This window comes from Rousettus aegyptiacus, unplaced genomic scaffold (genome assembly GCF_014176215.1).
Source record: "Rousettus aegyptiacus isolate mRouAeg1 unplaced genomic scaffold, mRouAeg1.p scaffold_m13_p_5, whole genome shotgun sequence".
NCBI classification, from domain to species: Eukaryota; Metazoa; Chordata; class Mammalia; order Chiroptera; family Pteropodidae; genus Rousettus; species Rousettus aegyptiacus.
Genome location: NW_023416308.1, coordinates 120,209,733 through 120,231,445, shown reverse-complemented (window position 1 = coordinate 120,231,445; position 21,713 = coordinate 120,209,733). Strand labels below are relative to the sequence as shown.

At 64.5% G+C, this 21,713-nt stretch overlaps 1 protein-coding gene and 1 pseudogene across 1 annotated transcript in view; both read left to right on the top strand.

Annotated features, from left to right (window-relative positions):
- KCNQ1 (potassium voltage-gated channel subfamily Q member 1) overlaps window positions 1–21,713 on the top strand; it is a 255,539-nt gene that overhangs the window by 203,836 nt on the left and 29,990 nt on the right. The window lies entirely within an intron of this gene.
- Window positions 3,063–3,181, top strand: LOC118603572 (annotated as a pseudogene).

Here is a 21,713-nt window from a genome sequence, read left to right as displayed (position 1 = left end):
TCACAGACGCGGGGTACCGGGGCCTTTTTCATCTCGGCCATTCTCCTGAGTGTGTAATGGTATCTCATTGTGGGTTCGATTTGCATTTCCGTAATCGCTAATGGTGTTGGACAACTTTTCATGTGCTTATTAGCCATTCATAGTCTTCCTTCGTGAAATGTTTATTCAACTCTCTTGCCGATTTTCTAATTAAGCAGTTTGTTCTGTGGTTCAGCTGCGAGAGCTGTTTATAGGTCCGGGTACGAGTCCTTCCCGAGACACACGACTTGCAAATGTTCCCCCCCATTCTGTCGCCGGCCTTTCACTCACTTAATCGTGTCTTTTAAAAGACAAAAGTTTTCGATTTTAATGAAGTCCAATTTATCTTCTCTTGCATGGTGCCCATGCTTTCCATGTTGTATCTAAGAGCTCTTGCCTAATCCAAGGCCGTGAACACTTTTTTCTATTTCTTTATTCTTGAAGTTTTATAGCTTTAGCTTGCACATTTTGGTCTATGATTTACTCTGAGTTCATTTTGGGGTGTGGTTTGAAGCAAAGTCTGAGACAAGGTTTTTTGTTTTGTTTTGTTTTGTTTTGCTTATAAACATCCAATTGCCTCAGCACCTTTTGCTGAAAAGACCATTCCCCCCACAACCACCCGTCAAATATATGGGTTTATTTCTAGATTCCCAACTCTGTTCTATTGATCTATACGCCCATCTTTAAATCCGCATAACACTGTCTTAATTATTGTAGCTTCTTCATCCTAAGATCAGGCAGTGTAAGTCTTCCGACTTCGTTCTTCTTTGTCAAATTACTTTGCCCATTCTAAGTCCTATGAATTTTTGTATGAATTTTAGAATCAGCTTCTCAATTTCTACTAAAACAAAACAAAACGAAACACCTCCTAGGATTTCGATAGGCATTTTGTTGACTTTATAGGTCCATTTGGAAAAAATAACGTCTTATCGATATCGAGTCTTCCAATTCATGGACATGGTATACCCTTCCGCTCATCTGCTCGCCTTTCATTTCTTCCAGTGGTGTTTTGCACTTTTCAGTGTACAAATCTTACCCATCTCTTGTTAAATTTACTCCTAAATATTCTGCTATTTTTCTTACTATTGCTAACGAAATTGTTTTCTTAATTTTATTTTTGAATTGTTCCTTACTACTATATAGAAATAAGACTTCTTTGTTATATCAAGGTTGTAAATTATGACATTGCTGTTATTATTTTTAGCAAATTTCCTTGTTATTATTATCGATTCCTTAGGATTTCTTACACGTAGAGTTATATCGTGTGTGACTAAAGACAGTTTTACTTTTTCCTGCCAACCCGGTTGACTTTAATTCCTTTTTCTTTTCTTTTTTCTTTTTTTGCCTAATTATACTGGCTTCGACTTCCGGTAGCATGTTGACTGGAAGTGCCTAAGGAAGACACTCACAGGGAGAGGTGTTCGGTCGTGCGCCACGGGGTGTGACGTCAGCTGAGGGCTTCCTGCAGACGCTTTTGATCAGGTTAAGAATGTTTCATTCTGTTCCTGCCGGTCGGAGCTCTTCTCAGGGAGGGATCTTGTACTTTCTCGAGGACCCATTCTGCACCTTTAGAGACAATCACCTTAGTCTATTAATATGGTGTAAGACATAAATCATTTTGGGGGTGTTAAACCACATGCCTTTCCCACTCGGTCCTGCTGTACAATCTCTAAAATGTTGCCGGATTTGGTTTGTTAATATTTTGTTAAGAATGTTTATATCTGTAGTCATAAAGAATGTTGATCTGTAGTTTTCTTGTGTATGTGTGTGGTTTTTTTCCCCTGATTTTGGTGTCAGGTTTTAAAATTCTTCTTAGTCCTAAATACACATTTTGGGTGACTTTTATAAACACTGCATGACCGAGGGGTTTTTTTTTTTAACCATTTGATACGTTCGTGCTGAATGTAATTCCCCGTGACCAGGGGTCGATTCCCAGCAGCGTATCTCGCGCTTCCCGTTCGTGCCGAACGTTTCAAGGTTTGTTTCGCTCCTCTTCCACACCTCTTGCTGGACGGGTGATTGTTTCCCCTTTCATCTCTCCGTCTGTCGGTGTCAAAGCTGTGTATTGCCGTTCTCGTGAACGTTAACCTAGAACATTTCAAATGGCTCCACGATGGCAAGTGCATTGCCATCGCCAACCACCCACATCCGTGATAAAATGAGGACCTTAGGACACTTCAGCTTCGGTCGCTCTCCTGCTGACACATGCTTTAGTTCGATTATATTTATTTTTAACCCGATAATGTATCATTAGTAGCATTTCATTCGACCAGCGTGTGTTTAAATTTGTCCACCTATTTGCTTCCGTCACCCACGAATTATTTTTTATCTCGGATCTTACGTCTGGCCTCACTTTTTTCCCGGCTAAAGTAGCCATTAGAATTTCCTTCCGTGAAAATCGAAGTCTCTCCAATTTTATTTGTTTCAGAATGACTTTTTCTACGGCTAAAAAATATTTCCGCTGGGTATAGAATCCTGGGCTCCGCGTCACCAAAATGACTGCCTCCTGGCGTGTCAAAACCGTGGTCATACTGCACTTCGGCTCCTTCTGCTGCCGCCGAGAGCAAAGGCGTCGCTCCCTGGAGGGCGACCGACCGCTCTCTCCCCGCCAGCCGCCCTCGAGGCCTTCCCTTTGATCTTGGTGCCCCGCACTGTCACCACGAGGTGTTAACGGAAAGGTCCTTCTGTTCTGTCTGACCTGTGGCTTGCTGTCTTGCATCAGTTCTGGGTGTCTCTCAGCCACCTCATCTTCAGATTTTGCTTCCACTCGTTATGTCCTTCTGGAATGTTCATTACACGTGCGTTAGACCATCCTGGTCCCCTCCATGTCCTTCTCTCTCTCTCTCTCTCTCTCTCTGTCTTTCTCTCTCTTTCAGTGTTAGAGTCAGGAGTCAGATGCAATCGGTAAGGCGTTCACAAATCATAAAAAGAATTCAGGCTGCATTCAGCATAACAAAAAGACCATCTGAGGAGGCAACAGCCTCGTGAAAACACCCATCCCCTCCATGTCTCTTAATTGCTCTTTTTAAAATCGGTTCATTTCAGTCAATGGCCACGCCACCCTGAACAAGCCCAATCCTGTCTGATTTGGGAAGTTAAGCAGGGTTGGGCCTGGTTAGTACTTGGATGGGAGACCACCTAGAAAGACCGGGTGCTGTAGGCGTGAAAAATAAAAAAATAAGGGATCGTAAACTGACAAGGTCCTTGCAATCTGTGAGGTCGACCAAGGGTTGCCTCACCTAAAAACTAAAAAACGTTAAAAAATTAAAAACAAATCGCTTTGTTCCTCTGTACTGTACCATGGAGAGTGTCATTTGATCCATCTTCTGATTCACTAATTATTTCTTTAACTGTGTCTATTCTGCTACTAAATCTGTTCGAAGAATTTTCAATTTCGATGATCATTTTTCCTCTTTGTGGAAATTTTATGTGGTCCTTATTCATACTTGATGGATCTTTTTATGGTATCTTTCTCTCGACTCGTATATTTAAATTCTAAAAAAAAAAAAAAATCTCGAAGTGATTGAATGTGGCTGTTTCCTATTTGGTTCCTGTTCATTCTGGCATCTACGGCCTTTGCAAGGCTGCCTCTCTGGGTTTTTTTTTTTTTTTCCCCTGCTGTCATTCATGGCGTTTCATTCCCTTTGAGGGTTTTCTTTTTTTAAATCACAAGTTTACACATGTCAGAGTTTAGCTGTGGGAATCTCTGAGGCCCAGAGAGGAGACGAGGTCCTCGGGGAAGCTCCGGGGCCACTTCGCCTCCTTTGCTGTCTGTCACATGGGAATGCCGCCGCCACCCTGGACTTCAAACTCCAGAGCTGCAGACCACCCAGGCGGCGTGCACCGGGGCTTTGAAGCCGAGAGCGCGCGAGCTCGCGGATGCGATTTCTCAGGGCGAGCAGTGTTCCGTTCCTTGGTGACAAAGCAATCTTCGTTGCAGTCCTTTCGGGGAATTATTTCTCATTGATCCTCACGCTGCACGTAGCGCATTCTGGGAGCGTGGCCCCAGCTTCGGGCAGGGCTCCGCCGTGAGACTTCCCGCCCGGGGCAGGCCCGGGCTTGGCTGCCTCGGCATCCATCACCCATGAAGCTCTGAAAACCGAAGCTCGAGTTTACTCGGTTCGTCAGACGCCCGCGGGGCCCCTCTTTCTTCTGTGGGTTCCGCTTTCGCTGCGTGTTCAGCCCCCCGCCCCCCTCGTTTCCCGGGTAGCTCGTCAGCGCCAGCGAGGCTCCCTCTCCGACACGCGATCACGTAGAGCAGACGCAGATGGGATTTTGAAGACGGGGTTTTTCTGGGCGGCCCGGCTCTCGTGGCCGCTGCGGCCCTGGTTCCTGGCCTGGTTCCTTCGCCCCGTGTGGCTGGGGCACTGAGAACATGTCTCATTCGCATCGGTCCCTCGGGTCTGGTGCTGGGACTCGGGGGCATCTGGGCTGGGCCGCCAGCCCTCGGAAGCCTGGCCCGAGGGGGGACCCTCCTCCAGGCCCCGTGTCCCTCAGAGAGGAAGGAGTCCCCCAGGAACTGGAGGGGTCGTATGTGATCCCCAGCACCCGTGGGACTTACAGAAAAGTCCGTCACCCTTTGCTCTAGGCAGAAATGCAATGGGAGCTGCGCGTGTGGCTGTAAATTTTCTAATAGCCATATTTAAAAAGAGGAGAAGACAGATTGAATCTGTTGTAATCCCATATTTTATTTAGCCCAACAGATCAAAAATGGTACTACTTCAATATGAAATCGGTATTAAAAAATTCTTGAGGTGGTCGACCTTTCCTTCGGAAGCGAGTGTGCTTTGCATGTGCGGCGCACCCCAGATCGGAGGCTGGTTCCGTGAGAACTTCCTGGTCTGCATTCAGAGATCATAAAATTTATAGTGAAAAAAAGGAGGTTCTCACACCTGAGCTGTTCCAAACAGAGTTTTCCAGCGGCCGAATTGGGGATCTGTATTTCAATTTGAATTTGTTAAAATTAAACTAAAATTCAGTTCCCCGGTCCTGCGGGCCACGTTTCACGTGCTGTGTCGGCAGACGGGGCAGGCTGGACGTCCCCACAGGGCCGACCCCACAGGGCCGGTGGCGCCGACGCGGGGCAGCGGGTGGGGCTGGGTGGGGGGCGGCACCTCTGTGCCCTGGCACCTCCTCCTCCCCTCGTCCCCCCTCGCAGACCCCTCCTGGGCTCCCGTTCTCCGGAAGGTTCCCTGAATCCCCTCCCTTGAGCCCCGGAGCGCATGGCCCAGACCTCCGCGAGGTCCCCAAGGCCCGTCCACCCGCGACTCTGGTTCCTAGCACCCACGTCTGTCTCCCTCCGGCCTCGGCGTCCCTGCCTGGGATCTTGGGGGGCCGTGGGGAGCAGCGCAGGCTGCATGAGGCTGCGTTTCCGCTGTCCCCAGAGCAAGGCCACCTCAGACTCCACGGAGCACCTCACCGCCAGCTCGGGCTGGTCGCAGCAGAAAGCCGGGCGGCCCCCTCAAACGGGCACCGCGGGCCCTGCCCCTCCCCCAGCCCTCTGCCCAGCCCCCCCCCTGCCCGCCCCCCCTGCCCACCCCCCAACACTTCTCTCTTTGCTGGTGAGCTGCTCTCAAGCAGGCGCGGGCGTGGGCTCCGCCTGATCAAAGGGCCCCCTTCAGAAGCCGTCATTAGTTGCTATTCTGGGAACTGGTTATTTTAAGGTTCGTGTATTTTTTCTTTCCTGAGGAGCCGACTTAGTGGATGGCGAGGTCCTGAGGTGCTGGCTCTTCAGTCAAACCACACAAGCCCTGTTTTGTCTAGGGTTTCAAAGATAAACCTATAATGGAAGCGCCAGTCGGCGCTGAGCGCCGCCACCCCCATTCCTGGGCCGGGGACCCCACACCCTTCACGCGCCGTGGCTCCATGGCCCCGGGACGGAGCCTGCCTCGAGCCCGTCGGGGCTGGAGGCCGAGCGGGCCCCGTCGCAGCCAGGGGCCGGGCTCGGGAGGCGTCGTCTGGTGGACGGAGGGCCCGGCGCGGGGAGATGCCCGCCACCCCCAGCAGCCACGGGACACACACTGACGACCACATCTAAGGAAATGATCAGGCCCCGCGCCGGCACGGAGGGCGCGAGCAGGCTCCCTGTCCCCCGCGGGCGGGATGGGGGTCCCCGAGGTCGCAGGGCGCGGGGACCGGGGTCTGGCCGGGTCTGTCTGCTCACATTAAAGAAAAACTCGCGCCCCGCGATCCCCGTCTGCGCCTCCACCGAGGAAGCGGGTCGGGGAGCTCCGTGCGGGGACGCTCGGCCCCGGCCGGCGCGGGCGCCACCGGGGTGTGGTGGGAGCCCAGTCGGTGGAGATGCCGTCCAGGTGTGGGACGCGGCAGCACCCTCGGGCGCGACGCTCAGGAGCCGAGGCCGTCGGCCGCCCGGCAGGACACCTGTGACGAGCCGCCGAGTCGGAAACCGAAGAGGCCCAACCGGGGGTCCCAGTGCTACGGAACCGCGCGGCCGAGGCGGCGCTGGGCGGGCGGCGGGGCCCGGCCTGGCTGGGGGCGCCGGCACCGGCCGGAGCGGGCGGCGGCCCCGCGAGTCTGCCGCAGGCGGCGGCGCCTCTTCCAGTCGGGGTGCCCGTGGGCCACCGGCGTTTCGGGTGGGGGGTGACAGCGAGGAGGGGCCGGCGTCTCCCTCCCAGCCTCCTGCTCTGGTCATCCCATCCGTCCGACGGCCACCAGGAGGGCCGTCCCTCCCCCTCGCCAGGGCCCGGGGCTCAGTCGGCAACCGCCACCCAGGCCTTGGTCACTGGTCTGAGCCTCCTCCCCTCGGGCCCTCCCTGTGCCAAGAGGGGGACGCCGTCCATGCCCCCGGCCAGGCCTGGAGCCAGCCCCCGCCCTCAGCGCCTCCAGCTCGGAAGCGCCCGGCGCACCCCTGTGCCCCTCCCATTGGTGGGAGCAGGTCACATGGCCCCACCCAGAGGTCTCTGGGGAATGTGGTCCCAGCAAGATCACCATTTCCAGCGACTCGGTGGGGAGCAGGGACCTTCGGCGTGTCCACGTGGCCGGACATCCGTCTGTCCACCCATGTGCTTCCAGAGGCAGCGGGCACACCCCGTGACTCGGGCCTGCCGCCTGACCGCGAGGCGGCCCCCAAGGCCGACCGGTCCTTGCCCACGCCACGCGCCTCAACAGCCCGTTCCCGGGCCCGGGGTCAGCACCGGCCTGCGAGGGGGTGACGCGTGGCCGGAGCTCGGCCCTCTAACCGCGCAGGAGCCCCTGGGTTAGCACAGAACCAAGGGGCCCATGTGCTGCTGGGCTTGGCTCCTGGGGTCACGCCCCTGCCAGGGCGGGGGCGCCCAGGGGAGAGGCTGAGAGGAGGCCGGGTCTGCCATCTGTCCCCCGGCACGGGCTGGCTCTCGGCGGTCAGCAGAAGCCGTGCTTGCCCCGAGGGACGAACGGGGCCGACGGGAGGGGCTGCGGCCAGCCACGGGGTCGGCACTGCGGCCCGAGCCCTCCTCTCTCCGTGGTCCCGGTGATTGGGCTGGAGCAGCAGGCGCTGTCCCAGGGGCTAAGCGACATGGGTGGGGAGCCCCTCGCTGACACCCGGGGCTGCCTCAGAGCTGACCCTCAGGGCGGTGTCCGGCCGGGCTGTCGTGCGGGCCTGTCCTGATACAGAGGTAGGACGCGGGAAGGCCGGCCGCACGACTCGGCCCTCTGTCCCCACAGTCCGCTCCTCCCTGGCCAGCAGCCGCAGATGCCCCCCGGGCCGGTGGCCTCGTCTGTTCCCGGCACCACCCGCTGGGCCTCCCGGGAGGGAGTCGGGTGCTCAGGCTCTGCCCGACCCCGCCGTGGGCCCCGCGCCGGCCTCCGCAGCGCGAGCCTCGGTGTCCCCAGCCGCGCCTCGGCCTCCGGCCTTTCACGAGCTCCGGAGCCCCCCCGAGGACTTTCTTTCCCTCCCCAGCACCCCGCCTTCTCCCGGGCATTTCTCTCCCAGTCTGGGGACGGTCCCCCTCACCAGGCCTCTCCTGAACCACTCTATTTATAGGCCTCAAGTACTGGCCAGAAAGGAAACTTACATTTTTAAAAATTTAGCTCAAGTCCATGTCAACTTCTGTGGGTTGACCGGGAAGCGAGGTGGGCTGGGCCGGGCACAGACAGCCGTGTGTGCCCAGGCGGGGTGCGGGCATGGTGGCCACGGGCCCTGCACGAGCCCCTGGGGGCCGTGCGGCCCGGGCGGCCGGGCGGGCCAGCGTCTGCGGGGCCGGCCGAAGGACGCTGAGCCGCGCCTTTGCGGCAAACCCTCCCCCGCCGCCTTGGCCGGCTTCAGAAAAACATGTATTTTGATCAAAATGGGCCCTTTTTTAAACTTGTCACCCTGCGGGTCAGGGCACAGCCTGCCCCTGGCCGGTCCTGCATATTAAGCAGTGGCTTGGTCACCACCAAAAATAGATGTCCCAGCCCAGAGGCAGGGACGACCCCGCCCGCCCAGGGAGGGGGCCGGCCGGAAAGGGGCAGCCGGCCGGGCCCGGGCCTGGGACGCTGGCCGCGGCGGGCCCCGGGGGAGGCGGCGGGGCCGCTGGGCGCCGGACACCCCGGGCCGGGCACCGGGCGGCAGGCTCGGTGGCCCCGGCCTCGGTGCCCGGCGCGGGGTGGCAGGTGGATGCCAGCAGGTCCCCCGGCACAAGGCCACACGCCCCGCGCCGGGCGGCGGCCCCGGGGTCCAGGCCCGGGGCCCAGGCGCCCCTCGGACGCGTGGCCACAAAATGGCCGCCCGGCCGCGCTGGCTGCGGCCGTGGCCGCTGTTTACCCTCCGCGCGGGCGGCCGGCGCGGCCCGGCTCCGCGCGCCGCAGAGGCAGATGGAAATTTTTGTGGATTAAGCCGGGGCCGAGGCGCGCCGGGCTGTTTGCGTTGGCAGTGTGCGGCCTCCCCGCCCGGCCCGCCGCCTCCCCGGCTCCCGGCCACGCCGCCGGGGCCTCCGCCCTCCCGGGCTCGGAGGAGGCTGCAGGAGGGGGGCCGGCTGCCCGGGAAGGCTGCTCCCCGGGGCCCTTTCCCAGAGACCCTCGTCCGGGCGAGCGGCGCGTGCACCGGGCGGCCTGGGGGTCCGGCCCCCTGGAGACGTCCAGCCCGCGGGCCGCACCCCGCAAACCCCTCTCAGAAAGGGCGGAAGCCCCGGGGCAGAGCGAGGGGGAGGCCCGCGCTCAGGCAGGACCTGGGCCTTTCGAGGGGCACAGGAGGGTAGGCCGTCTGCAGGAAGGATGTCTGGGGGACAAGGGGGCAACACATGTGGCCGTCTGGTGTGCAGTGTTCTGGACGGAGGGCCAGTGCGAAGCTGGGCCACGACTGTGCCTGGCCGGCGTGCCCTGCGGCGGCCGGTGGAGTGGCCAGAGCCACGGTCGAGGAGCAGCCGGGTGTGGGAGCAGAGGAGGGGACACGCAGAACGCCCTGCATTACCTATTTTCCAGCGTGAAAGGCCGGCGGGGTGTCGGGGTGTCGGGGTGTCGGCCTGGAGCTGGCCAGGAGCGAACCCGGCAGTGGGTGTGTGGGGCCGAGCAGTGCCCAGCGGAGCGGCCCGTGCAAAGGCCCCAGAACCCGGGCGGGCACGGCCATCCAGGACGGTGATCACAGGCGAGGTGGGCCACGGGGTGACCAGCCAGGCCCACGAGTGGAATGCGGGGCCGTAGGAACTGCCCCGGAGCCTGGGGGCGGGGGGCAGGGTGGCTCTGACTCCCGGGGACGAGGCTCCAAGGTAGGCGAGGGCGGGGGCCCCGAGCAGAAGGGCTGCCGTGGGGTTCGGAGGCACCGTTGGCACCTCGGGCCAGGGGAGAGCCGTGGGGCGATAGCTCACAGTCCGCTGCGCCAGACGGGCCGACCAGGGGACAGGCATGAGGCGGGACCCTGCACAGGCATCAGGCGGGACCCTGGTTTCTGCTTGCCCAGAGGGTTGTCGGGGGCCAGGCAAGTCAGGGGCAGCACAGACTCCATTTGGGATGTGCGCAGTGGGCAGTCGGAACCCCACAACTAAGAGATCGGGCAGAAAGAAGGAAGGAAAATGGAGGAGAGCGAGGGGCCCAGAGCGAGGCGCCCAGAGCGAGGGCCGGGCAGGGCCCCGGAGGCGCCAGTCGGTGACACGGTGTCACAGAGGCCCTGGGCCCGGCCCTCCCCGGGGACCGCGGGCGCAGGCGGGGCGGGCGAGGCGGCTGCAGGTTGGTCTGCCGGGCTCGGGGGAGCCTCTGCGGGAAGGCCACTCAGGGTGCCGGTGCCCGCAGCCCCTCAGCTCCCCCCAGGAGTGGAAAGTGGGGAGCGGGGGGCTCACAGATTCCGTCCTTTAACGGCGGAAGGGCACCCATGGGGACGCGTGTGCGGGCGCCGGGCACGACGGGGGCGGCTGTGCAGCAGCCCCAGCACCCACGGGCGTCGGGGCGCCCTGGGAACCCGTCCTCTGAGCCCACGCTCGCGTCAGCGCGGGGCTCAGCCGGGCCACCTCCCCGCTCGGCCCCACGTCCCTGTGTCCCCTCCCCGGCGCCCCCGGGCCTGTGCCACCTCCTGCGGAGGCCTCAGCCCCGGCCGCCGGCTCCTCTGTCCCGCTCCGGCCCCCTCGACCCCTGACCCTGGAGCTCTGCCCCCAAACCAGCGTGAGCACCTCAAACCCGCCAGCCGGTGACGGCGCAGGAGCTGGCAGGACGGTGACCCTGGGCGCACGTGGTACCAGGAAGCCCCTTCCCGACCCGCCGCTCCTCCGCGCCTGGGGCGGACCCCTTCCCACGGCACGGCCACCTGGGGTTCCACCCAAGTGCCCAGAAGCCAGAGTCCTGCCCCAATTCTGCTGGCTTTGGGCTGCCGGCCGCCATGGCAACGCCCAGCCCCCCAGCCAGAGAGGCCACCAAGCCCTCCCTGACCCTGTGCAAGGAAGGCCGCCTTTTCCTCGCTCCTTAGACCTGGCAGGACTGGCAACCGAGGGTCGGCATCGGTGAGGGCCCCGCCCGAGGGGCGCGTCCCCCACAACTGTGACGTGACGTTTTGCGACCTTCTCGATGCCCACCCACCCCCCTAAACGTGGGAGCACGTGCCACGTGGCCCCGAGAGGCCACCTGGACACCAGCCGAGGCTCGCTCCCTGCCTCCTGCACACGGTGAAGCCCCCACGTGAGAGTCGAAAAGCCGGGTGACCGTTCGGGCCCCACCGAAGCCGTCTGTCCCCTGCCGGAAGCCAGCACGGCCCCCGTCCATGGAGGGGTCAGTCTGAGTTAATGCCCGAGGCTGGCCAGGGTGGCCACGTCCATCCTCTCGGCTCCCAGGAGCCTGGGAGAAATGGTCGGCGACATGGGGGACAGAGGCCGGGCAGTCACCGCGCTCTGCAGCGAGGTGGCTGTACGCGTCCCCGCCGTCCTCTCCCTGGACCCCCCTGCACCCCCGGTGGCCGTACGGGGCCCAGGAAGCATCCCTCGCTGTGGCGTGTTTACTGGCACCGGCCCTCGCGTCCTCAAAGAGTCGTCCCCTGAGTGGCCCCGCGTCTGGCCTGGGGCCCGTGGGGCCCGCTCCTCCTGCTCGGCCATGTCCCCCGACCTCGGAACCCCCCGCGACGCGCCCACCGCGGCCCCCGGAGGTGGCCGGGCCTCGCGGGTTTCTCCGGAAGCCAGACTGAGGGCCGTTCTTCCCTGCGCGGGCCGGTCCTCGTCCCCACACAAGCCCCATTGCCGGGCCGTGCCCGCCCACGCCACCTGACAGCTGTGACGGTGATGGGCGGCGGGGCAGGGAGAGGCTCGCCTTTCGGTGCCAACACAAGCGGCCTTTATGCCGCCGTCAATGGCCTCTGTGTCGAGTGAGCTGGTGCCTGTCCCCGGCCTAAGCCCCCAGGGGCCAGCGGGGCGAAACCGGGGGCAGGCGAGGGGCTTTGCAACGTGCGGCTGGTGGCGAGGGGTGGCACCCCACCCCCGCGGGGCCACAACGGGGCATTGTTCCCGCCTCACCTGGGCTGTCTCCAGCACCCCGGGATTTACGAGGCCTCCGCCCGCAGCCTCGCGGCCGGCTGGGAGGGGCAGCTCGGGGGGGGGAGGGGTGCTGTGAGGAAGGGGCCGGGGCCCGGGGAGGGGGCGGGCCGGGCAGCATGCCGGGCCTCGCCAGCGCCGGCTGGCCGGGGGCTGGCCCCCGTGTGCCTGCAGACCTTGGCAGGGCACCCCTGATGAGCCCTCTTCTCCCGCGTCCCCCAGTGGGCGGGCAGGTGGGCAGACTGCTGTGCCCAGGAGGCCCGGCCACCACCGGACGCCACCTCGCCTCAGGCTCTCCGTGACGTCTGACTTCGAGGTCGGGGGCCGGGCCGGCCGGCCGCTGCCTTCCGGGCCCCCAGAGCCCCTCGGCGGCACCCACGGCCATGCCAGCCCTGTTCCGCCATCCACACGGCAGGCCCCTCCCTGGCCACCTGCTCTGCCCACCCTCGGCCCTCACTCTGGGGCCCAAGGGTCCCGTCCCCATGGGCCTGCGACCACCACTTGCATGTCTTCAAGGCTCCTTGCTTCTCTGCATGGCGGGGCGCACACGGCCACCTCAGTGTGCCCCCCCCCCCACCTGTCTCCATCTTCCTCCGCCCTGGCCTCCACCTGGGGCACACGGCACCTTGCACACCCCCTCCCGGGGCTTCTGTGACTGCGCCTAAGGCTCAGGACGCCCAAGGGGGCTGCAGTGGCCGTCCATCTTTCCTCTCACCTTCGGGAGGGGTCTTGGAGAAGGTTCCTTAGTCCTAACCTGCAGGCCCAACTCACTGCCACCAACCTGGGGACAGCCCAGTCCCCAGAGCTCCTGGTCCCCGATCTCCCAGGCCATTCCCATAGAAGCCTTCCTCCGGGCCCTCAGCTGCCCCCACAGCCCCCTCGCCCGCCAGGGTCACCCTAAAAATAGCCATGGAGGGGCGTGCTGCGGCAGCAGACCCTTTTAGACTAATTCATTGGAAACAGTAAAATGATGCCGAATTCCCTTAAAAAAGTACCCACGCCATCTCCTCATTAACATAATTGCAAACAGAACGAATCTTTCCTGATTTCATGTAAACAACAGCTTGAAATAGTTTATAATCCTCGCAGGTATCAAATTAAGTTCTTACTTATGGTCTGGAAATTAATTACCCTTACAGCGAGACAAATGTGAAAACTGTGTATTTTTGACAAGAAAATTAAGCAGCTATTGGGGAAAATGTAACTTAATCGTCACAGAGAAAATTGTTTATAAATTGGTCGCGTTGTTTGAACTCTCGCCTCCGCGGCCCAGGGTCAGTCAGTTTGTGTGAGAGCGATTGCCTGATTTGGGGTTGGTTTGGGTCAATTATCGGGGTGGCAGCAGGGGAAGGGGCCAGAGGGGCTGAGAACAGGGCGGTGGTGGGGAGCGAAGTGGGAATCGCGTGGAGGAGCCCACCGCGGAGGAGGGAGACGGGACCTGGGCGGAGGGAGGGGGCAGCTCCCGGCAGAGGGGCCAGCGAGCACAGGCCCGGGGCAGGGACAGGTCCGGGGCAGGAAGGAGGCGTGTGTCTGCAGCGAGGCGTGCGTGCGGCAGAGGAGGCCTGAGAGGCAGGCGGGGGCCACGCCCGCAGGGCGGTGGTCCTCAGACGCCGAGCGGGGGTCCGTGGTGCGGGGCGGTCACTCCGTTAGTGTGCGTGTGAGCGTGCATGTGAACGGGGTAGGGGCGTGTGTGGAGGGACTCATGCACCTGGTATTCAGGGTGCTGGGCTCGGGTCGATGGCAGTTGTCACCGTTATCTACCCTGTCATGGCAAACCTCCTCGCTCACATCCGCCCCTCGCGTCCGGCCTTGTTTTCGGGAGTGGACTTTCTGGGTCAGCGTCAGGAACGTTTGCAAGTTCTCAACAGTCAGAGCTGTGCAGAGCTCTGTCCCCAGAGGTGGTCAGGCAGAGGCCAGCTGACCACTTGGCCGGCCATGCAGAGGGCCCAGTGGCTGCTAGTGGAGGTGTGGCCATGGAGCGGTATGACTTCTACACCTGCCATCGGGAGCTCAGGGGCCCCCCTATTCCCCCACACACACTGGGCAGCCCCCTGTGTCCACCCCCCGGCTCCCGCCGAGGCACTCCCAGCAGCAGCCCCTCCGATGCCACGCGTGGCCCAGGAAGGTGACGAGGCCTGGCCAGACTCAGGCGCACCGCTGAGACAGAGGCCCCAGGACCCACAGCCAGGATGGACGTGCCCATGGGGCCCCGGCCTGGGGCGGGAGGCTGGCAGGGCAGGGGCCAGGGCGAGGCCCCCTAGAGCCACCTCAGAGTCACGCACAGCCTCTCCGTGCCTCAGTTTCCTCAGCCCGGAAGCGCGAGCAGGAGAGCATCCTCAGAGCTGTCCAAGGGCTGGGGTGCTCCATGTTGCACCCCTGGAGCTGGTGCGTAGCATCTACCAGGGACGACTGGCTCCCACGACTTTCCAAGTCCGGACGACCCTGCGGGCAGGGCAGGGGCGGGCAGGGGGCCCAGCTCGGCGGGGTGCTCTCCAGGCTCCGACCAGGGACAGGACCCAAGGGGTGGGGGACAGGATCACCAAGCGCACTCTGGCTGCCCACTCTGGAGAATATTCCGGGAGGGACGGGGGAGGCAGGGGCTGGGCAAGGCGCTGGCGATGGAGGGGCGTGGGTGGAGCCAGAGCTGGTGACGGGCAGGCCGAGCCGGCGGCCTGGGCGGGCAGAGCGGGTCGGAGGTCGAGGCCGGCTCGGGACATTGGAGGCTGGGCAGGCTTGGCACCATCCCCCACTCCAGAGGCACGAGCCTCTCGGCTCCTGGGGAGCCCCGCAGTCTCGCGGTACAGACGCGTCAGGTGCACGCTGGCCGGCCCCCCCCGCACCCCGCTCCCCCCGCACCCCCATCTTGCTGACAGCCGGGGTCACAGTCGCCGGGGCTGCTGGACGACACGCCACACACAGCCGTGGCCGCCTCGCGGTCCTGGGGGCCGGAGCCCGAGGCCGCGGCGCGGGCCCCTTCCCGGCGGGCGGGCGCGTCCTCGCACGGTGTCCTGTCCCGGGCTCCCGGCCGACCACGGGGACAGCACTCGGTGTCTTGACTGGTTCCCATGAGGGCACGAATCTCAGTTCTCTGGGGCCAGGGCCCCGCCCTTGTGACCTCGTCAGCCTCCATCACCTCTCCAAAGGCTCCATCTCCAAACACCATCTCATCGGCCTAGGGCTTCGACGAGTGGATTTGGGGGACGGCTCAGTCCGTAACACCTGTCCATTCCCCAGGCACCCGAGCCTGGAGCCCAGTGTCCCCCAGGCTCCCCGCCAACCCCTCCATGCGAGTCCCGGGGCAGGAGGTTCAGGAGGGGGAGCTGGGGACAGAGCACATCCTCACTCCTCAGGGCCACGCCCGCTGGCCGGCCAAGCCAGGCCACACGGCCCCCTGAGGTGGCGGCCGGACCCAGGTGAGTGCCGCGTCCCTGGGCAGCACGCTGCCCTCGGGGCTCAGCCCCGGGGCGGGCCTGGCACACAGGGGCCGACGGTGGCGGCCGGGCCTCTGCCTTGGTCAGCGGTCAGGGAAGGGAGGCCGCGGGGGCCTTTGCATTCCCCGAGGCCAGACGCAGATTCGTCAGCGTGGTCCCGGGCACGGGGCTGGTCCTCCTGGTCCCCCCTTGCCGGACAGGGTGTCGGGGCCCCTGCCCCTCCCAGTCCCAGCACGGAACCCCAGCCGGGCCCCTCGCTGGGCACACCTGGCGACCTTGCGGGAGGATTCCAGGGTCGTCTGAGCACGCCCCCAACACCCACCCCCAGATGGTCACAGAGGCACCCATGGCACCGTGAGCGGCCGAGGCGTCCACAGGCGCAGGGCACACCTCAGGCTGAGGGTCAGCTGAGCCCGGGAGAGGACGGGCAGGGGTGGGCGCCTGGCCCGGAGCCCCTAACGCAAGGACGGGAGAGAGGAGCCCACCGTGTGCTCAGGGGGCCGTCTGTGGCGGTCTCGCGGTGCCTGTGAGGACGTCCCGGAGCCAGTCGGTCCCCGCGCCCTGGAGAGTGCACTATGACCCCGGGAGCAACTGAAGTGCCCTGCGCTGTGGCGGGGGTGGGGGGTGGACTGGCCCCTCACCCACCTCGCCCCTGCAGGCAGCTGCCTCCGAGCAGGGCTGAGGAACAGCGTGGGGGCTGGGGCTGGGGAGGAGGGTTCAGAGCCGGACAGGCGCGCGAGCCTGGGCCTGCACCCGCTGCAGCCCCGACGCCGGCCCCTTTCCTGCCCGCCCACCTCAGCCTGCCCGCCCGCGCCTGTCCCCCGAGTGCCCGGGGCTGCCGCCGGCCCGGACTTGCCCAGAGCGCTCCCAGTCCTCCTCTCCCCGTCCCCTCGTCCCTCGGGACCGCCGGCCTCCCGTCCTCTCCCCTGACCTCCTGCCCCCAGCTTGGCCCCGACAGCCCCCCCCTGCTCGCACACAGGGCGCTCGGTGCCCCACGCTGGCCTCTGGCTCTGGGCAGTGGCGCTCAGCCCGGGCTGGGGGGCAGGGCCACCTCTGGTCCCCTGCTCCAGCCACTTGGAAGTTCCCGTTCACGTGGAGCCCTGGGCTGGCGCATGGCAGGGCCACAAGGACTCGAGGGCCAAGGGCAGAGGGCCGTTGCCATGCCCACCGCAGAGCACGCGTGCCCTTGGCCATGGGCAGAATCAGGAGCTGTTTCTGCCTCTTAGATCTGCCGTGCTCCAGAGGCCAGCAGTCCCCACGATGGCCAGTGAGAAGGCGCAGAGGGCGGGACATCCTGTCCCAGGGACGAGGCGAGCCGTCCGGCCCCATTGTACAGTGGGCATTCTCCAAGGTCGCCGAGGGCTGCCTGGACGCTAAGGGCTGTCCCCGGTGTGCCCAGCCGGAGCCAGCCAGGCCGCCAAAGCTGGCCGCGCGGTCGGCCGCCGACTCCGCAGGGTTCTGGGCCGGCCGTGAGGAGTGTGTGTGGGCCAGCCCTGCGGCGGCTCCGAGCTGCCCTCAGGGACGGGCCCCTGGGCGGAGGACCGCGGGGTCAGGGGGAGGAGCAGGTTTTAACGCTCTCGGTACGTCTGGTCAGAGGGCCGCCCGCCCGGGCGAGCCCGCGTCCGGGCCCTTCCGCCGCCGCCTCGCCGGCGTGGAGGGCCCGTCCTGTCTCTGTCCCCTGAAACTCTTAGAGCGGGGTCTGTGGCTTTTCCGTAGTCGGCCGGGTGTCACTTATCCGAGGCGTCCAGGGCCACGTGGTCTCTGCAGCAAGTCCTCGACTCTGCCTCTGCGGGCCGGGAGCAGCCAGAGACAGACTGCACACACGTGGACGTGGTTGTGTTCCAATAAAACTTTACTCACACAGTCAGGCCGAGGGCCGGACAGAGAGAGCTGCGGGCTGGGAGGACGGAGGGGCGGGCACTCGCCTCGGCCCTCGCGGCCCCTTTCGCGGGCTGTGGTCCCAGGTCTCGTCCTCCCCAGTGCTTCTCTGTAGCCTTGGTCTCTCCGCCCTGAACACCGCCCCTCCCAGCTCCGCAGGACGGGGGGCCCTGGGGGGCGGCAGCCTTTGCGCCCCGCTTCGGGCGCTCGGCCCCGCGACAGGGCCTGGCTCGGCCTGCCCCGCCGAGGCCAGAGGGCACCTGTGTCGCTGCCCGTGGGCGGGAACTCACCGCCGATGGCTGGCCACGCGCACCTCTCCCGGCTTCTGCCCTTTAGGTGGTTTTCATTGTGAATTTACGGGCTTGTCCCCTGTGGCGTTTCGTCGAATGCTGGTTAATTCTTCCCCAAACAGCCGATGGCATCGATGTCCCGTCTGGTTTGTGACACCGCCACCCCCCCCCCATCGCAAGTGCCGCCGTGTGTTCCAGGCGGCGCCGGGTGGCCTGGGGACAGCCCCCAGTCCCGCCTCGTGCCCTCACGCGCGCGGCAGAGGGGAGCGGCCCACCCGGGGGCGAGCGCCCTGCCCGTAGCCGCTCTGGTGGATGGCGCAGGCGTCCGTCCGCGAGGCTGGTCTCCCACAGCCCGGGAGCCGTGACAATGTCCGAGACAGGGGCTCGTTCCCCGGCGTCGGGGGTGCGACCCCCCCATTCGCTAGATATTTCCTCCCAGATATGTCGGAATCCCTTCCGCCCGACTCCCCTCCCGGCGCTCGGAGCCACAGGGCCAGGCTACGCGCCCTGAGCCTCTGGTCAGTGAGCCCGAAACTGCACCCAGCACGGTTTGGCCGAGCACATCAGGGCAGCCCTCGGCCTCCGGGCCGCGCTCAGCGCCCCTGGGAAACGCCCGCGGTACAGGGTGACGGGCGGGCGGCCGGGGCGCGCGTGTGCGCTCGGGTATCGGCTTCCAGAAAACACACCGAGAGGCTCTCGTTCACCTCTGCGGGGCGGACTTGGAGACGCGTTTGTCGAGAGGGTTTTTCTGTATTTTCCGAAGCTTTCTATCGTGAGAGGTTCTCGTTTCTGTACCCGAGGGAGAGCAGACAGCGGGTGGGGAGGGAGGGGGACGCGAGGGGACCCGGCACACGTGGCTTCGCCTCCAGGTAGACCCCCCGCGGCCCCGTCCACGCTGCCCGTGGCCGCCCTGGGCCACCACGCCTAGCGAAGCCCGCCACGTCCACGGGGAAGGGCAGGTGACGCCCACGCCAGGCCGTGGGGCCTGGGACCGCCTGTCCCTCACCCCGCTCGGCCAAGCGGCCAGGCACCGGGTGACCCGCCTGCTCTGCCCACCGAGCAGTAGGTAGTGGCCGCTCACTGCGAGTCGTCGGGGTCACGGGGGCCTGCGGTGGGGGCTGCAGCCCCCCGGCCGGGGCGGAGCGGCGACCTCCCCGGGTGCACTGCGCCCTGACCCGCTCGCCGCCACGCTCGGCCCCCTCCCCACCTACCCCCCTCCGTCCCCTCCGCAGGCACCGTTGGCTCATGCCACGGGCGCGTCCGGGCTCGGGGTGCCCTCTCCCCAGGTCGGGTCGGTGGTCGGCCTGCAGGCAGGACGCCCCTGCCCACCCCTTTTCTGCACCCAGGAGGATGACACCCTCCCAGAAACAGGGTCAGGGCCGGGCCAGCCATTTAGAGGTGGACTAGAGGCCCGGCGGGGGCGGACCCCGTCCTTGGGGGCGGCGGTGGCTGCCCTGCGGGGAGGGGCCCACCGTGCAGGCCCTGAGGCGCCCGCCAGGCCCGGCAGCGCCCCCAGGGAGGGCGGGGGGCGTCTCGGCTCCTTCTGAGGCGCCAACATTTCCTTGTCACAGAACGAAGTAAAAGGGACAGTGGGGGGCAGTTTTTAAATTGCCGCTTTAACCCGTTTGGAAGTCTGCTAATCGTTCTCCTGAGGAAAGAAATGCAGGTTCATTATTATAATGAGCTTTGGGCAAAATATTTCATGGAGTCTGACAAGCCGCAGCGACTCCTCGGGAAAGTGGCTTGCTGGGGAAGGACCCCCCCCCCCGAGAAGGACCCCCCCCACCCGACACGCAGCTAATTGGCCGGGGTCTTCCCTGCCTGCGCTGTTTGTGTGGAGTTTTAATTCGTTTATGAAAAGCCCCCGCTTTGATGTTGGGGACCAGATAAGGACGGAGGTGCCGGAGCTAAGGAGTGGGTCGGAGCTGCCCCAGAGGCCTCCCGCCCGCCCGGGCCCCAGGCCAAGGCAGTGTCATGAGGTAACCGGGCAAACAGTCCTGCCTGAAAAAATATGCTTTTGTTTCACTAATAAATCTCTTGTTGGAACACTCCCCGCAGGCTCTCGGCCGGGCCTCCTGCTGGGGAGTGAGCCGGGACCCTCGGGGCCGCATGGTGGGCAGGGGGCACAGCGTGGGCCAGGGCAGGGCGGCCGGGGGGCGTCGGTGCGGCCCAGCTCCTCCGTCCGGTCCGGGGCAGCCAGGGGCGTCCGGCCTCCCGCCGCAGGGCCTCTCCCCTCCTCCACTCCCCTCCCCCTCTGCTCACTTCCCCCCTCTCCTCCCTCACTTCCTCCCCACACCGGCCTCAGGACCTCTCCCTGCCCACCCCCCAGCCCCTCCATCCTGGTCCTGGCCCTCAGGGGGCCCGCGGCCTGGGGCGGGATGCAAGCCAGGACCAGCGACCCCTCCTCCGCTCATGGCCTCCCCCACTCTGTCTCTGTGAAACCCCTTGCTGTCCCCAGGCCAGGGGGGAGGGGACACTGGGCTTGGAGTCGGGAGCTCAGCTCAGCTTGGCCTGTCCAAGGCCTGTCAGGGCCACAGGGTTCCCCACTCTGTGAGGCAGGGGCCGGCGTGGCTCCCGAGCCCTCTTAGCCAGGACTGGGGGCCAAGAGAGGCACCCTGCCTACCCCGGGCCAACCCTGGAGCCAGGGCGCAGGGAGTATGTGGGGCGGGGGTGTTGGGCTCCCCCGTCACCCACCCCTGACCCTGCTCAGACGAGTCCCCGCTCCCGCGCCCGCCCGTGCCCCCTCCCCCACCCGCCCTCTGGGAGGCAAAGCCCCCCGCGGCCCCCGCTCTCCTCGGCAGTGGTGTGCGGGGTGGCGGCAGGGGGCCGAGTGTGGGCCCTCGCCCCCCACGTCCTGGCGTGCGGCCCCGGGCACCCTGCGCGGCCTCTCTGAGCCTGGGTGTCCATGTCTGCGAGGGGACAGGGATCCTGGCTCCGGGCCCGTGGCCAGGATTACCTGCAGCCCTGTCTGCCGAGCACCTGGCCTGGCGCCCGGCACGTGGCGAGGTGGAAGCTGCTGCCTCCGCCCCCTCGCGTGGGCGCCGCTGCGGGCACCGCTGTGGGCTGGCCTTCCCCTTCCGCAGACCGAGATCTGATGCCATCTGCCCGGGGCGTCGGGAGCTGTGCGGGCGGCAGCTCCCGGCGCGCGCCGCCGGGCTGACCCAGCACCCCCCGCCCCCAACCCTGGCACCCGCCGAGCTCCTGCCGTGCCCCAGACGCCGGACGGGGCTGGCGAGCTGCAGGACAGGACGGGGCTCCTGGGCGCAGGGGCTGCCCCCGGCCAGAAACCCGCCGCCTAATTACAGACCCGGGTAATTGCTGTGTAGAACAGAGCCGGGCACTGTGACGGGGGAGCCGGGTGGGCAGGGGGGACCTCCGGGGGGAGGGGGTCGTCTGAAAATAGCGCTCCGGGCCACTATTAATAGGCTTCGGCCCGGAGCCTCCCGGGAGAAGACGAAGCAGGGCCCTGGTCTCCCCCGGACGGACGGACGGCTGTGGCCTGCGCACGTCCCGTGCAGCGTGCGGACGGATCGATAGATGTCTTAGCTCTGCTTTGATTTCCAAAAAGTTCAAAAGCTACAGAGAGGTCAGAAAAGAAAAGTGAAAAGCTCCAGGTCCTCACCCCGCACCCACCCAAGGGCACCCCCGTTGTCTCGGGAATACCGTCACCCCAGACTTCGCTCGGCATGTCACACGGGAGGGAGCGACGGGCGGCTAGGGAGGGGGGTGAGCGAGCGGGTGGAGGCGCCTCCGAGGGTGGGGGTGGGGACGGGGTGGGCGGAGGGAAGGGAGGCGAGTGAGCGGAAACGTGGGTGCGTCGGACGGGCGGGTCAGCGGGCGGGTCAGCGGGCGGGTTAGTGGGTCGGTTAGTGGACGGGTGAGCGGCGGGTCAGCGGGCGGGTCAGCGGGCGGGTCGGCGGGCACCGGCGCACGAAGCGCCACCGCGGCGGGAACCACCGTGAATCCGGCACCACTGCTTTCGATGTGTTCGTTGTTCTTAACCAAGAAAAAAACCAAAGCAAAACAGAAAACAATGTTGGATTCGTTTAAGTGTTTTTTGTGCTTTTTGTCACCTAAGGAGAAGTCCGTTTCTAAACGCCACGTTCGGGTCAGCAGGGGAAACGACCAAATGGGGAAGTGGGAGCCGCTTGGGTGTCTGCGGCCCCCGCTCAGGT